The sequence below is a fragment of the Arachis ipaensis genome, chromosome B06, assembly GCF_000816755.2.
Source record: "Arachis ipaensis cultivar K30076 chromosome B06, Araip1.1, whole genome shotgun sequence".
NCBI lineage: Eukaryota > Viridiplantae > Streptophyta > Magnoliopsida > Fabales > Fabaceae > Arachis > Arachis ipaensis.
This window is the reverse complement of record NC_029790.2, coordinates 17128401-17143916: the sequence shown is the minus strand read 5'-3', so window position 1 is coordinate 17143916 and position 15516 is coordinate 17128401.

Here is a 15516-nt window from a genome sequence, read left to right as displayed (position 1 = left end):
TTTGTTCCAAAAATAGAGTCTTAGAAGAAACTTATTGTCTTTTCAATCAAGTAGAACATGCATGCAACTAATCTATTACTATGCAATTTATCCTATTCTATAAAAGAAAAACTAACTAAATATCCTAATTTATTGGTGTTTAGGGAAGAGAAATTACCTCTGAAAGTCAGGTACTGACCGACCTCCCCACACTTAAGGATTTGCACCGTCCTCGATGCCATCTGTCAGGAACAGGGGTGGGATGGTAACAGTATCTCCAAAGTTGGGACCATCATGGCTCCCTGTGCTGGTAAAGAAAGTGGAGTCCGGGGTGTCTGAGTCCTTGAATTTTCCCATGATCAGCTCCTTGAGGTATGTGAATCGGCGCTTGTTGTGGCGCTCTCTCATCTTAGCTTTGTGTTCCTGCCGATCCAACCTTTTGAGTATTTGATGGAGCAGTTGGTCTGTGGTAGGTACTTGTGGTACGGAAGGAGGAATGTCCTGAGCCGGTTCAGTGGGCTAGCTTGTAGTGGCTGCTGAGAGTCTTATATATTTCCCATTATGGACATATTGATCATCTCGTGGAAGTATGACTTTGGTGTTCCCAGCTCTGAAGAAGACTCCGGCTACTGAGACGAGATCTGAGACCAAGGCGGGAAAAGGTAAGTTGCCCGCGATTTGTACGTGTCCCATGGCATTCCGGATGTGTCTTGGTAGGTTCAGAGGCTGGTCTGTAAGGATGCACCATAGTAGAACGGCCATGTCCGCAGTGAAGGAGGACTCGTGGGTGCTCGGAAAGACGTAATGGGACATGATCTGTGCCCATACGCGAGCTTCCAAGGTAAGTGCTGAAGCCGAAATTCCCTTAGGGCAGGTATGATGGTATCCGTAGATCCATCGGCTGCCAGGTAGTGCGATAACTCTGAGAACGGCGTCCCAATCAAATTGGTACATCTGGCGCTTGAGTGCGGCTTCTTGAAAGGCGTCCAAACCTTCTGGAATAGGGGGAAGACCTAGAGCTTTTTGAATGGCCTCTTCTGTAATGGGGACTTGCTTCCGACGGACAAAGACAGACTGCAGGGTTGGCAGGTGGAAGTTGGAGTAGAACTCGACTACCCAAGAAAGATTGACCTGCCTCGGCTGTCTCTGTAGGAAACCCCATTGTCTTTGTGCAATTTGCGGCTCAACAAAGGTAGCGATATGGTTTGGGAGGAGAAGAAAGTATTCGTTGTTGTAGCTCCTTTCTGCCAGGATGGGGAACATCTGCTCACAGTAGCGATTAGGAAATCGTGCAGTGTCCTTTGCTGGGAAGGCTTTTTCTTTATCATCAACCTTTATAATCCTCTTAAGTCTCTTTGTTGAGGGTTTAACCGCAGTTGAAGAGGGTTCTGCCACTAATGCTCTTTTTGTTCCTCTTCTTGCTGTGGATTTGGGAGTAGCTTTCTCTTTTCCTTTCTTGGTGGCCATTCTGAAAAATGGAAGAGAAAGTAAATTAAATTCAAAGAGATAGAGCAAGGAAGAGAACGGAAAAGGGTGGTTATGAATTCACAATAAAAGGTAAATGATGTTATCACATGGTCATGACTACATGTAAAAAGTCATCAATGGAAAATAGTTAGTGCATATGATGACAAGTGAATGCAAGGTGTTTATTGGCATGCTGGCAAAGGCATGAGTAGCATAGATCAAGTATCACTCGTAACAAACCATCACGTTTGTATTGACAATTATTTATAATGAATAAAATATAAAAGGGGTTTTGTGAAAAACGGGCATTTAATAGTAGAGTAGAATAACGGAGAAAAGTGTAAAATGCCATATGGGCTTTTTCACAAATACATAGCATGCATGGTGAAATAATGTATGGAAAGTATTAAATTAAACATGCAAGCAACCCTTTAAAAAGTAATATATAATTGCCAAATAAATTTAGAACAATCCACAAGCATATAATGAGAAATAATGACTCAAATAAATATCTAACACCAAGTAAAAAGGAGAAAATATGAATAATAAAAGTAAAAAGAAAAGAAAAGAAGATAACATAGAAAAATAAGAAGAAAAATAGAAAAGTAAGGAGAGAAGAAGAAAAAAAAAACCTTGTTAATGGGGGAGAGAGAGAGTGAGGGTGTAAAAAGTGAGAAAGAAGGAAAAAGGAAGAAGGAAGAACGAAGAAGGGAGGAGGAAGAAATAAGGAGGGAAAAGAGAAAATAGGATTTGAGGAGAAAAAGATAAGATAAGTGGCAAATCAGGGAAGTTGTGCGGCGCAGTCGACGCGGTCGCGTGGGGCACGCGGTCGCGCGACTTGTGCTGATACTGATTGATGCGGTCGCGTCGGTCACGCGGTCGCGTGACCCGTTTCATGCCACTGGCGCGAGGGCAGCCTCGCACTCGCACAACTCTCTGTTCAAAATCATTAATTGCCAAATATTGGGTGACGCGATCGCGTGGGGCATGCGATCGCATGAGTGGCCATTAAAAGGATATGACGCAGTCGCGTCGGTCACGCGGCCGCGTGGGAAGGATTGTGTGTTCAGCACCAATCCAGCACCACTCTAGCACAACTTTCGGTCGTGCACCCTTTTGACGTCAAATTCTAGGGCACGCGGCCGCGTGGGTCACGCGGTCGCGTGGGAGGCCAATGTTCCCATGTGACGCGGATGCGTCGGCAACGCGATTGCGTGGGGCAATTTGTGCCATTGGCACGCCTCCAGCCACGCTCCTGCGTGACTCTTTGTTTGTTTTTATTTTCTCCCACCTCCTTGCGACGCGGATGCGTCAATGATGCGGTCGCGTCGCGTAACCTTTTTTTTTTCAATTAAAAATAAAAGTATGTAAATACAGATGCACGAAATGTACTAATAAAGGGAAGAGTTATTAAATAGAAAAAACTAAAAATAAAGACAAGAACGATCATACCATGGTGGGTTGTCTCCCACCTAGCACTTTGCTTTAACGTCCGTAAGTTGGACGCTCCATTAGCTCAATCTTCGGCTATGTGAGGATCTTCCAAGAGGAAGATCTTGAGCTCCTTGTTTTTCTGCATCCGCTCTCCATGGTACAGCTTTAAGCGATGTCCATTAACTTTGATAAGTTCAGAGCTGGAAGGATGGCTTAGGTGATAAACTCCGTACGGTTCGGTCTTCTCTACTCTGTATGGACCTTCCCATCTTGATCTCAACTTGTCTGGCATGAGCCTCAGTCGAGATTTGTAAAGGAGGACTAAGTCTCCAGGTTGAAACTCTTTTCTCTTAATGTGCTGATCATGTACAGCCTTCATCTTCTCCTTGTATAGTCTTGAATTCTCATAAGCTTCTAGGCAAAGGCTTTCCAATTCTTGCAGTTGCAATTTCCTTTCAGCTCCGGCTTCCTCAATTCCCATGTTGCACTCCTTTACTGCCCAAAAGGCTTTGTGCTCGACTTCAACAGGGAGATGACAAGCCTTTCCATAGACTAAGCGGAAAGGACTCATCCCAATGGGTGTCTTGTTTGCGGTTCTGTACGCCCAAAGTGCATCTTGTAGCCTGGTGCTCCAATCTCTTCTATGAGGTTTGACTATCTTCTACAAGATACGCTTTATCTCCCTATTTGACACCTCGGCTTGCCCATTAGTCTGAGGATGGTATGCTGTTGCAACCTTATGAATTATTCCATGCTTCTTCATTAATCCTGTTAGTCTCCTGTTACAAAAATGGGTGCCTTGATCGCTCACGATTGCTCGTGGTGATCCAAAGCGACAAATAATGTGGTTTCTCACAAAGAAAACAACAGTGTTAGCATCATCAGTGCGGGTAGGAATTGCTTCCACCCATTTGGAAACATAATCCACAGCTAACAATATATAAAAATAACCATTAGAATTTAGAAATGGACCCATGAAGTCAATGCCCTAAACATAAAAAATTTCACAGAAAAGCATAATTTGTTGAGGCATCTTATCCCTCCTGGATATATTACCAAATTTTTGGCATGGGAAATAAGATCTAAAAAATTCAGCAGCGTCTCTAAAAAGTGTAGGCCACAAGAATTCACAGTCTAAGATTTTTCTAGCTGTTCTTTGAGGGCCAAAATGTCCTCCACTCTCAGATGAGTGACAGGCCTCTAAGATGGACTGGAATTCTGATTGAGGCACACACCGTCTAATTACCTGGTCAACGCCACATCTCCATAAATATGGGTCATCCCATATATAATATTTAGACTCGCTTTTCAGCTTGTCTCTTTGATGCTTAGAAAAGTTTGGAGGAAAAGTGCGGCTAACTAGATAATTAGCTACAGGTGCATACCAAGGGACTACCTCGGATACTGCTTGCAGGTTATCAAATGGGAAATTATCAGCTATAGGAGTGTGGTCATCTGAAATGTGCTCAAGGCGACTCAAGTGGTCTGCCACTAAATTCTGGTTACCACTCCTATCCTTAATTTCTAAATCAAATTCTTGTAATAGTAGTATCCAACGTATAAGCCTTGGTTTGGACTCCTTTTTAGCTAATAAATACTTTAGAGCTGCGTGGTTCGAGTACACTACTACCTTCGTACCAAGTAAATAGGCTCGGAATTTATCCAGAGCAAAAACAATAGCAAGAAGCTCTTTCTCAGTAGTAGTGTAATTGGACTGTGCTACATCTAGAGTTTTAGACACATAAGTAATAACAAAAGGATCCTTACCTTCACGCTGAGCCAATGCTGCTCCTACTGCATGGTTGGAAGCGTCGCACATTATTTCGAATGGCTGGCTCCAGTCTGGTCCTCTCACAATTGGAGCTTGAGTCAGGGCGGTTTTCAGCTTATCAAATGCTTGCTTGCAATCTTCACTGAACTCGAACTCAATATCCTTCTGCAGTAGTCTGGATAAGGGAAGTGCTACCTTACTGAAGTCCTTAATGAATCTCCTGTAAAAATCTGCATGGCCAAGGAACGAGCGGACTTCCCTCACAGAAGAGGGGTAAGGTAAACTAGAAATAACATCCACATTTGCTGGATCTACAGAAATGCCAGTATTAGACACAACATGTCCTAGTACAATCCCTTGTTTAACCATAAAGTGACATTTTTCAAAATTTAATATGAGGTTTGTACTGACACATCTATCTAATACTCTAGATAATCCATCTAAGAAAATGCTAAAGGAATCGCCATAAACACTAAAATCATCCATAAAAACTTCCATACAGTCCTCAATAAGATCAGAGAAAAGACTCATCATGCACCTTTGGAAGGTAGCTGGTGCATTGCACAAGCCAAAGGGCATTTTCTTGTAAGCATAAGTCCCAAAAGGACATGTAAAAGTAGTCTTTTTCTGATCCTCAGGAGCTATATGAATCTGGAAATAACCTGTGTAACCATCTAGAAAATAATAATGTGATTTACCTGACAGGCGATCCAGCATTTGATCAATGAATGGAAGAGGATAGTGATCGTTACGGGTTGCTTGGTTGAGGCGTCTGTAGTCAATGCAGACCCTCCAAGCGTTCTGTACTCTGGTTGCTATGAGCTCTCCATGCTCATTCTTCACTGTAGTGATTCCATACTTCTTTGGTACTACTTGTACTGGACTTACCCATTCACTGTCTGAGATGGGATAGATGATATCTGCCTCCAGTAGTCTGGTAACTTTCTTTTTGACAACCTCTAAGATAGTGGGGTTCAGTCTTCTTTGGGGTTGACGAACGGGCCTTGCTCCCTCTTCTAAAAATATTCTGTGCTCACATACTTGAGGGTTGATGCCTACTATATCTGTCAAACTCCACCCAATTGCCCTCTTGTGCTTCCTCAGCACACTAAGTAACTGCTCTTCCTGTTGAGAAGTGAGTTCCCTTGCAATGATAACTGGACACTGTTGCTTGTCCTCAAGGTAAGCATATTTGAGGTGTGGAGGAAGGGGTTTCAAGTCTAACTTCTGATCATGGTCAGGCTCTGGGTTGTCTGGAGTTGGTAACAATGGTAAAGCGCTGTCATTGTCCTCTGAGAATGTCCCCACACTTGGACCTTGTCCTGTGTGCTTCTCCTCTAATTCCTCCTAGTGAACTTCAGCTACAGTTTCATCTATGATATCACACTGGAAGATAGAATGATCTTCTGAAGGGTGCTTCATAACTCCATTCAGATTGAAACTTACTAATCGACCATCTATTTCAAAAGAGTATATTCCTGAAAAGGCATCCAATTTGAACTTTGATGTCTTCAGGAAAGGTCTTCCAAGTAGGATTGATGATGGCTTCTCTGAGTCATTTTGGGGCATCTCCAGAATATAAAAATCAGTGGGGAATGTGAGACCCTTAATGCCCACTAATACATCTTCAGCAACTCCAAACACTGTAATAATGCTCTTATCTGCTAACACAAAACGAGCTGCCGACCTTTTTAAGGGAGGGAGCCTCAAAATATCATATATAGACAAAGGCATTATACTCACACATGCTCCTAAATCACACATGCAGTCAGAAATTATCACACCACCGATAGTACAATTAACTATACAAGGGCCTGTGTCACTACACTTTTCAGGTAAACCTCCCATTAAAGCAGATATGGAACTACCTAAAGGAATAGTTTCTAATTCATTAATTTTGTCTTTATGTATACATAAATCTTTTAGAAACTTTGCATATTTAGGTACCTGTTGAATAACATCAAAAAGAGGAACAGTTACCTCAACCTTTTTGAATATCTCTACCATTTTGGGATCAGGTTCCAGCTGCTTCCTGGGCTTCCCTGCAAGTTGTGAAAATGGAATAGGAGTGGTGTCTTCTGTGGTATCTGCGCCCTGTGGTGCTTCCTCCTGTGGTTGAACTTCTTCTTTTTCAGCTATGTCCTGTGTGTCCTCTTCCTCTTCAGCATCTTCTATTTCCACTACCTCTTCAGCTGAGGCGTGTTCTGGTAGGCTTGGCTCCTCCTGATTCCTCTCCTGCAGTGTGGTTCCGGACCTCAGGGTGATGGCATTGATGCCACCCTTGGGATTGGATAATGGTTGAGAGAGAATTCCACTGGAGCTCAAAGGCTAGTTATTGGAGTTATTCATTGATCCAATCTGTGAGACAAGAGCTTGCTAAGTAGCGTTCAGACCATTTAGAGTGGCATTAATGTTATTTTCCATGGTCTGTTGTCTCCGATCAATGGAGTGTAGTAAATCATCATTAGAATATGAGGAAGGATAAGTAATTTGAGAGGTCTAGTGTTGGATATTCTGTGGTCCTTGGGACTGTCTCAGGTGAGGTACTCTATAAGGCTGGTTCTGGTTCTGCTGCCTGTTGTTGTTATTATTCCACCTCTGATTTCCCTGATTGTCTCTACCTCCTCTATTGTTGTTGTCCCTCCAATTCTGGTTAGAATTGTCCTGCCATCCATGGTTGTAGTTGCCACCTTGATTGTACCCTTGGTTGGGGCGGTCATAGAAGTTATGAGTGGCTGCTACGGTGTTGCCTTCCTGTTGGAGCTGCGGACACTCATCAGTATAGTGGCTATAATCAGCACAGATTTCGCAAACTCTCTGTGAGACTAACTATTGGTTTTGCTGTGGTGGAGAAGGTTGAGCTTACTGAACTTGTTGTTGATTCAATTGCATCTGCTTCAGCAAGTTGGTCATTTCACAGATACTCTGAGTCAGAGCAGCAGTCTCTCTGCTAGAGGATACTTCTGCAACGGCTTTTGAACGGCCTTGTTTCTGCCTGTGATTCCGAGTAGATTCAGCTAAGTCGCTGATCAATTGCCATGCCTCATCAGTGGTCTTGTACTTTTTCATAGACCCATTGCTAGCACTTTCCAATGTGGTCTTATCTTGGGGCCTCATGCCTTGTGTGACGTAACCGAGTAATACTATCTTGTCAATCATATGGTGGGGGCATGCTTCCAGAAGATTATTGAAGCGCTCCCAGTATTCATAGAGAGTCTTAGATTCATCCTGAACAATCATGGAAATGTCTTTCCTCAGTTTATCAGTAACTTCAGCTGGAAAGAATTTTTTCAAGAATTCTCTTCTCAGTGTATCCCAGTTGGATACAGTTGCTGCTGGTTGAGTGTAGCACCACTCTCTTGCCTTCCCCTCAAGAGAAAACGGGAAAGCTTTCAGCAAAATTGAAGTTTCATCTGCATCATCACGCCTGACAGAAGAACAGGCTGCTTGGAAATCTTTCAAGTGCTTGATAGGCTCTTGAGTAGGCAAGCCATGAAACTTGGGCATCAAATTGAGCAGTGCGGTCTTTATTTTAAAGTCTGTAGCCACCGCTGGGTGATGTGCTTGAAATTGTTGCATTGTAAAATCAGGGGCTCCAGCCTCCTGGATAGTAACTCTCCTAGCTGCTGCCATGTTACCTGTATGTAAATCAACTAAATCAGTAGAACGGGGCTGGTTTCTTTCTCAAGTGACGTTTCAGATCCGCCCTCAGATAGGACTAACCGACACCGAGCTTGCCTTATTCGTGAAATAGTTCTTTTAATCTCAGGATCGAATACTAGCAAGCTTGGATCAGGAAGTGAACGCGTCATCTAACGAAAGAAACAAGCAGCTCATGGTAGCAAGATAAAATAAAATGCAAATAAATAAAATCCAATTAATAACTTTAGCACTCTATTGCAACTCCCCAGCAACGGCGCCAAAAATTGACGTGGCGAAAATTGGCTAATTAAGAATTGATATAAGTTGTGCGTTGCAAGTATAGTTCTTAACCAACCAGAAATCCGCTTATCAATTTAGAAAGGTTGTCACAAAAATTAAAATTAAAATACTGGGAGTATGAATCCCAGGTCGTCTCCCAACGAGTTGCAGAAAGGTGTGCTATTTTATTAATCAGATATTTTCAGAAAGAGTTTGGGTTGCATAAACAGGAAATTAAATTGGGGAAATTAAGTAATTTAAATAAAAGCCTTGACTGGGGGTAGATTAGTTGGAAGCCCTATTCTTGTTGCAGTACTCTCAAGATTAATTGATAATTGAAGGTCGTTCTATTTAGTTATCCCTTACTAAATAAGGGAAAGTCAAACAAGTTGGAATGATGTTTCTACTCACAAGTCCCAATCCGCTTACTTGGAGGGACTGGCGTTAGTGACTAGAGAGCTATCCAACAGTAAACCCAATTACAATTTCTCCTTTGAACATTCCAACTCAAGGGTTCCTTTCAATCAACTCCCCATCAAGTCAGAGAACTACTCGCTCATTGTGAATGTAGAACTCATAACATAGGAAAGGGAATTAAAGAAAGACATGATAAATAAACTCAAAGGAATCAATTAAAAATAAAAGTAACTCTTGTATTAATAAATTCTAAAATAATCCAATAGTAAAATTGAGTAAATTAAAGGACATGGAAGAGTAAAGCCAAGTAAAGAAAACGAACTAGAATGACGAAGTCTTGATGAGGTAATAACTCTTCTCGATATCCCAATGCAAAGAACAATAGAAAATAAAAATCCTAAGAACTATTAGTGTGTAGAGAGAAAACCTAGAGGAGGAGTAAAACTAGATCTAAAAACTAAAACTGTGTAGAATGAATGTTGTCCTTGGTTTCTGCATGCCCTCTGGCTCTAGTCTGCTTTTTCGGGCCGAAAACTAGGTCAAAATGGGGCCCAAAATCGCCCCCAGCGAATTCTACAGATTATGCAGATCGCGCATGTCATGCGATCGCGTCATTCATGCGGACGCGTCATTCGGCGTTTTGTTTCTCCACGCGGGCACGTTGTCCACGCCTCCGCGTCGCTTGTGCTATTCCATCCGCGCGGTCGCGTGAGCCATGCGGCCGCGTCACTGTGATTTCCTCTCTTTCACGCGGTCGCGTGAGCCATGCAGCCGCGTCACTTCTCGCTGGTCATCTCCTTAATTTCTTGTGTTCCTTCCATTTTTGCAAGCTTCCTTTCCAATCTCCAACTCATTTATGCCCTGTAAAGCCTGAAACACTTAACACACAGATCACGGCATCGAATGGAATAAAGGAGAATTAAAATACATAATTAAAAGTCTCTAGGAAGCAAGTTTTCAATCATGTAATAATTTTAGGAAGGAAATATAAATGCATGCTAATCATATGAATAAGTGGGTAAAGATCATGATAAAACCACACAATTAAACACATTATAAACCATAAAATAGTGGTTTATCAGAGGCCCAGAAATCGCCCCCAACGATTTGCAATAAATGAGTCATGCGCTGGGACGTGTGCAGACGCACAGGTGTGTGCGTACGCACACATGCTAATTTTCTTCTTGTGTGTACGCACACATGGTTTTGTGGCTCTCGTGCGTACGCACACTAGGTTGTGTGCATGCACACTCCAATGTATGCTTCTCCTTTGTTTTCTTCATGATTTTTCCCAATTCCATACTATTCTTCCACTCTTATCAAGTCATTCCAACCTATTATACCTAAAATTACTCTTCAAAACCATCAAGGCATCAAATGGGATAAAAGTGGCTAAAATAAGCACAAAATAGCATGTTTTCATAATTAGGCTCAATTAAGGGAGAGAACACAAAAGTATGCTATTTGGATGAATAAATGTGGGTTTATGTGATGAAATCCACTCAAATAAAACTAAGTATACTGAAAAATATGGACTCATCAGTCCACAAGAAAGAATTAAATTAGAACCCGAATTTCACTCTAATAATTAATAATTGATATTTTTTGGTGATTAAAAAGAAACAAGAATATGGAAGAAAAGGAAATACAAATTAAAGAGCACTACTAATTAATAGATTAGCTTCTAGCTTATCTATACCTACTAGAAAATTACATGTTTCTGAGAATTAATCATTACTTAAGGGAAGAGAAATTAATAAATTCAAGTTAATGAATCAATAAGAGTTCAATTTATAGGCTTGGATGATGCATCATCATGTCTATCATCAAAAACTTGTTTGGCTTGAGCCTGTGTGACGTAGCTATTAATTAACAACATACAAAGATAGTAATAATCAATTGAAATTAGTAGTGATTATCAGATCACACCAATAATAATCATGGGCTCATATTCACCTTCTTCTGTTTTCCTCCACCGTACTTGCCGGACACTACTTTTGCCTACAAAACCCTTTGAATCCATGGGAATCATGCTTTTGCAGTTTTCTATCTATTAATTAAAATAGGCATCTTAGAGAATTATAGCTTCTCCTAATTTGCGAGTATAAAGATCCAATCCATATTAGTTTTTTTTCCCAATGGGCACCACTACAGAGACACTAGTTGGAATCGGTTGAAGAAGTGAATTAAACGGAAGAGAAAATCGAATAGGTAAAACAGCGAGCGCAAGAAGAAAACGAATTACTTGGTGAGCTACGACGGCAGAAGCGTTGATGGGAGAGAGTGATGATGTGAGTTGCCTGTGCTAGTGCCGGTACCAGTTGCCTGCTCCGGTGCCGGTGCCAGTTGCCTGCTCCGGTTTTGGCTACGGCAGAGACTACAAGGTCGAAGGAGAAGAGCTGAAGGAGAAGAGGACTGGATTTGTGCGTGAGACAGGGTGAACTGGTTCACCAAATTAGAGTTAGGGTTTTTTTTTTAAATTTGGATCTTAATTTGGATTTGGATCTGGATCTGGATTTAAAACTATTTAAATGGTTTGGATTAGAAACCAAACTATAAAATAAATATAATTTGGTTTGGATTTGGTTTAAAATCCAAAATTTAGATTTTTTTGCCCACCCCTAATATATATTGAGTAGGTGGATGATAATCTTGTTGGTATATTTGAGAAATTGATGCATGAGATTGTTAAAATTGAGGAAGGATGGGATGTGGAGGTTGTTGTTGTACTGAAAGAGTATGTTGTGTGATGATTTTGTGTATGGTAGGTTGAGTTTGAGTTGGTTTTGGTGAAAATAGAGGTTTAAGAATTTTTGTGAAAAACTTATTTTTAGCCAAATTTCAGCGAGCCATAACTTGGCTTCTGGACCCCCAAATTTCAAACTTATTTTATATGAAAGTTGGGTTTGTGAAGTTATGTCGTTCAAAGAACGGATGAAAAATATTTTAAAACGAGAATGTTATGCGCGTCAGAAGTTCGGTATGTAAAACTGAAATTCTGCGGACTTAGCCATTTCTGATCAAACTGCAGTGTATGCGTACGCATACCACGCATTCGCGAAGGGTCATTTCTGTCCAGTGTACATGTGTACGTGGACAAGGCTATGTGTACGCGAAATAGGCTAAATTGCACTCCCACGCGTACGCGTGGCCCCTGTTTCAGCAAACTTAGATTTTGTGTTTTAAAGCTTAATTTCAAACCTCTAAACCTCTATTTTCATTCTTTTAACCCTAGATCTTAGTAGTATGCCTAGCAATGAGATGAAGCTAGGAATAGGTGGTAACTTGGAGATGAAGAAAGTTTGAGAAGTGATGATTTAGGTGTGAGGAGGTAGGGTGAATATGTATATGTATATATATATATACTACTTAAATTATGAAACTGGCTAAAGAAAGGAATAAATGTTACATATGAGTACACTTTCTTGAAAGTGCGACCCTAGGAGATAGTGGAAGGTGAGGATCCCCTTCCTTGTTCCTCCTAGTATTGTAAAATCTCCCCCAGTGAGATGGTGGGAGGTTAGGATCCCCTCCTTTGTTTCTCCTGGGCATATGAGAACATACCTCCTGGGTAGACACAAGGGTTGTGGTTTCGCCCTACTTGCTCCGGGTTATGATGAGTTATGTATAAAAGTGCAATTATATGATGAATAAGTAATGTTATGGGCATAATGAATGATTATGAAATGTTTATGAATGAATGTAAAATGATTATTTGAGATACGAGTTTCCCTGGGTAAAGTACCATGGCTTGCCACCACGTATTCCAGGTTGAGACTCGATACTCTGTTGACCCTATGACGTAAGAGGTGACCGGGCACTTATAAATTCCCAGGAAGGTTAACTCCCATTCAGCAATTATATATATATGAGAAAAAGCTATGCATAGACTCTTGGGGATGCGCATCGGGGGACAGTCCAGGGTTTAGCAGCCATACTTGTCGGGTTAGCTTGATAACCAATAGATGAGACTCATCAGCCATAGGACAGGCATGCATCATATGTATATTATTTAAATTGCTTGCTTGTGCATTAATTGAGATTGCCTAAGTGATTATAATATGCTATTTGTTATATTTGCTATCTGTGTTACTTGTATTCTACCTGTGTTTGTCATTGCCTGCTTGTTTGTCTTTGTAATTTCACCAGAGATGGAGGAACGGAAGGAAGGCAGAGAGATTTAGTGTTCTAGTTAAGTTTTAGTTAGATTTAAGGAATTGGTTAAGTTTAAAAAGCCTTAGAGAACCACCCTGAGTCATGGTTTTTGTTTTAGTTCTTTAAGTTTCATAATCTAAGTGTCGGCATTATAGGATTGCCTCTGCCATTTTCAGAACCTTATATCTTATGAATATGGCACCTTTACCATGCTGAGAACCCCCGGTTCTTATTCCATACAGATATTTGTGGCTTTTAGATACAGGTCAGGTGGCACCTCGCTGAGGCATGCTGGAAGCTTCTGATAGCGGAGATCCTTGTCTTTGGGGATTTATCTTATATATATGTATATATGTAGACACTTTTATCTCCACTGCCTATGTATTTGATGTATTAACTTTCTCTTAGAGGCTATTTTGGAGAAATAGGTTCTGTAACTTTGTATTTTGGGTTCTCCTATATATATGTGTATATACTTATGTGCTCAGGCCAGTTTATCTTCGCAAGCCGAGTCTTGCACTTTGATATTTGTACTTTGGAACTCTCTTTCGGTTATATCTATGTTAGCTTCTTTTATCTTATTCTGTTTATCATTTACGTGTCGTGAGTGTTGCGCTTTTCGTTTTACCGTTTTCGATTTTAAACTTTTCTTCGAAAGCTCCTAGAATAAATCTTCTACAACTATATTATATATATAAGTTTTTTTTATTTTAGAGGTCGTAGCGCCTCGCCACCTCTATTTTACATCCTAGGTGTAAAGCTCTGTATAGTAGGGTGTTACAAATGGCACGCAAATCAGAGCACCATATCTCAAGTTATGAGCAAAAGAAGAAGATGAATAGTGTAACCCTCTTCATTTTGCTGAAATGTTTGGAATGTGATTAAGAAGTTTGTGTGCTGAAATAGCCTTTAATGAGTGTGTATATATATGTTGGGCTTGGGCCTAACTTGGTCCCGGTCCAACTGCGTAGCATTTTTGGTTCATTTGGTCCAACTTTGGGCCAAAACCTTTAAGATTAACGCCCAATTTTCAATTCTAAATATTTTTCTAAGTTTTCTACTGTTTTATTTTCTCTCACGTAGTACCAGACAGACTTAAGTCGATACTGACGGCTATTTTACCGGTACGCATTTTTACACAATTTTTCACAGAAAATTATATTTTTCCACTCGAAAAAATCTACTGAATCAAAATCTCACCTTTAAATTTTTCTAATTAATATTTCTAAATTTTTGAACCTATTTATGGTAATTAAATTATTATTTTATTTTATCTAAGCGGTTAATTTAATTTCGGTTCTTACAGTAAACACGAACATTCCCCTCCACACAGTAAAAGCAAGATCTTCAGAGGACCCAAGATAGAGAAATCTTGGAATTAAGAGCGGTAACGAAGCAAGAAAAGAAGGAGAAATAAAAGGTTCTTTGCGAAGAAGGGAGCAACGAAAGACTTTAAAAAATGTGGAAAAGAAGAATAAGAAGAACTAAAGTGTTTTTATAAGAGAGAATGGGCAAAAAAGTCCTTTCAACCCTCTTAAAGACGTGTGCGGATCCCAAGGAGTACCCGACGAGAAGGCCACGAATTGCCTGAGTACCCGACCTCTAGAAGGCAGAGTACCCGACGTCGAAACAAAGGCCACGAATTGCTTGAGCTCGACCTCTTGAAAGCTCAAGACTCAAGTAAAGACATTGTTTATATCCTGACCCAACAAATAAAGCTAGGCCCAATAAGGATAAGAGGCCCAATAAAAAAGGAGGCCTCTAACTCACACCCGACGTCTTTAAAGAGATCAGGCACCACGAAGGAGCCCAGCTCTACTTGCCCAAGCAAGTAACTGCCTCTGCGAATCTCTCCCACTATCTCTATCTTCCCTGAAAGATAGATTTCAACAAACTCCCAAGATAAAAGGAACTGTTATCCATCAATAAAGATGGAACTACTCCAACAAAGATAGTTATAAAAATTGCCCGAGCATTGAAGTCTCTTGCAGGTACCATCCCCACCTCCTCACGAGAAACTCGGACGGCGGCAGCTTGGCGTAAGAACAAGTCCGATGCTGCCTCAGAAGGAGTCTAGACCTCACGTTCAGGTCCAAAATCAACATTTCAGTTAACTCTCGTAACATCTCTTTAGTTTAATCTCATAAAAATAAAATGCTTCATTCAATTTCCTAGAACTCCTTAATAATATCAATCCCCCTTACTCTTCATTTGCACAAAATTACCATAAAAAGAAGAAATAAAAGTGTTTTATGGCTTAGACCTTATCATTTGTTTTTGGCAAGGTTGCAAGAACCAAACCGGTCAATAAACCGGTGAGATGACTAGCTCACTAGTTTAATGGTTCGACCGAGGTTCAACTGGGATTCGAT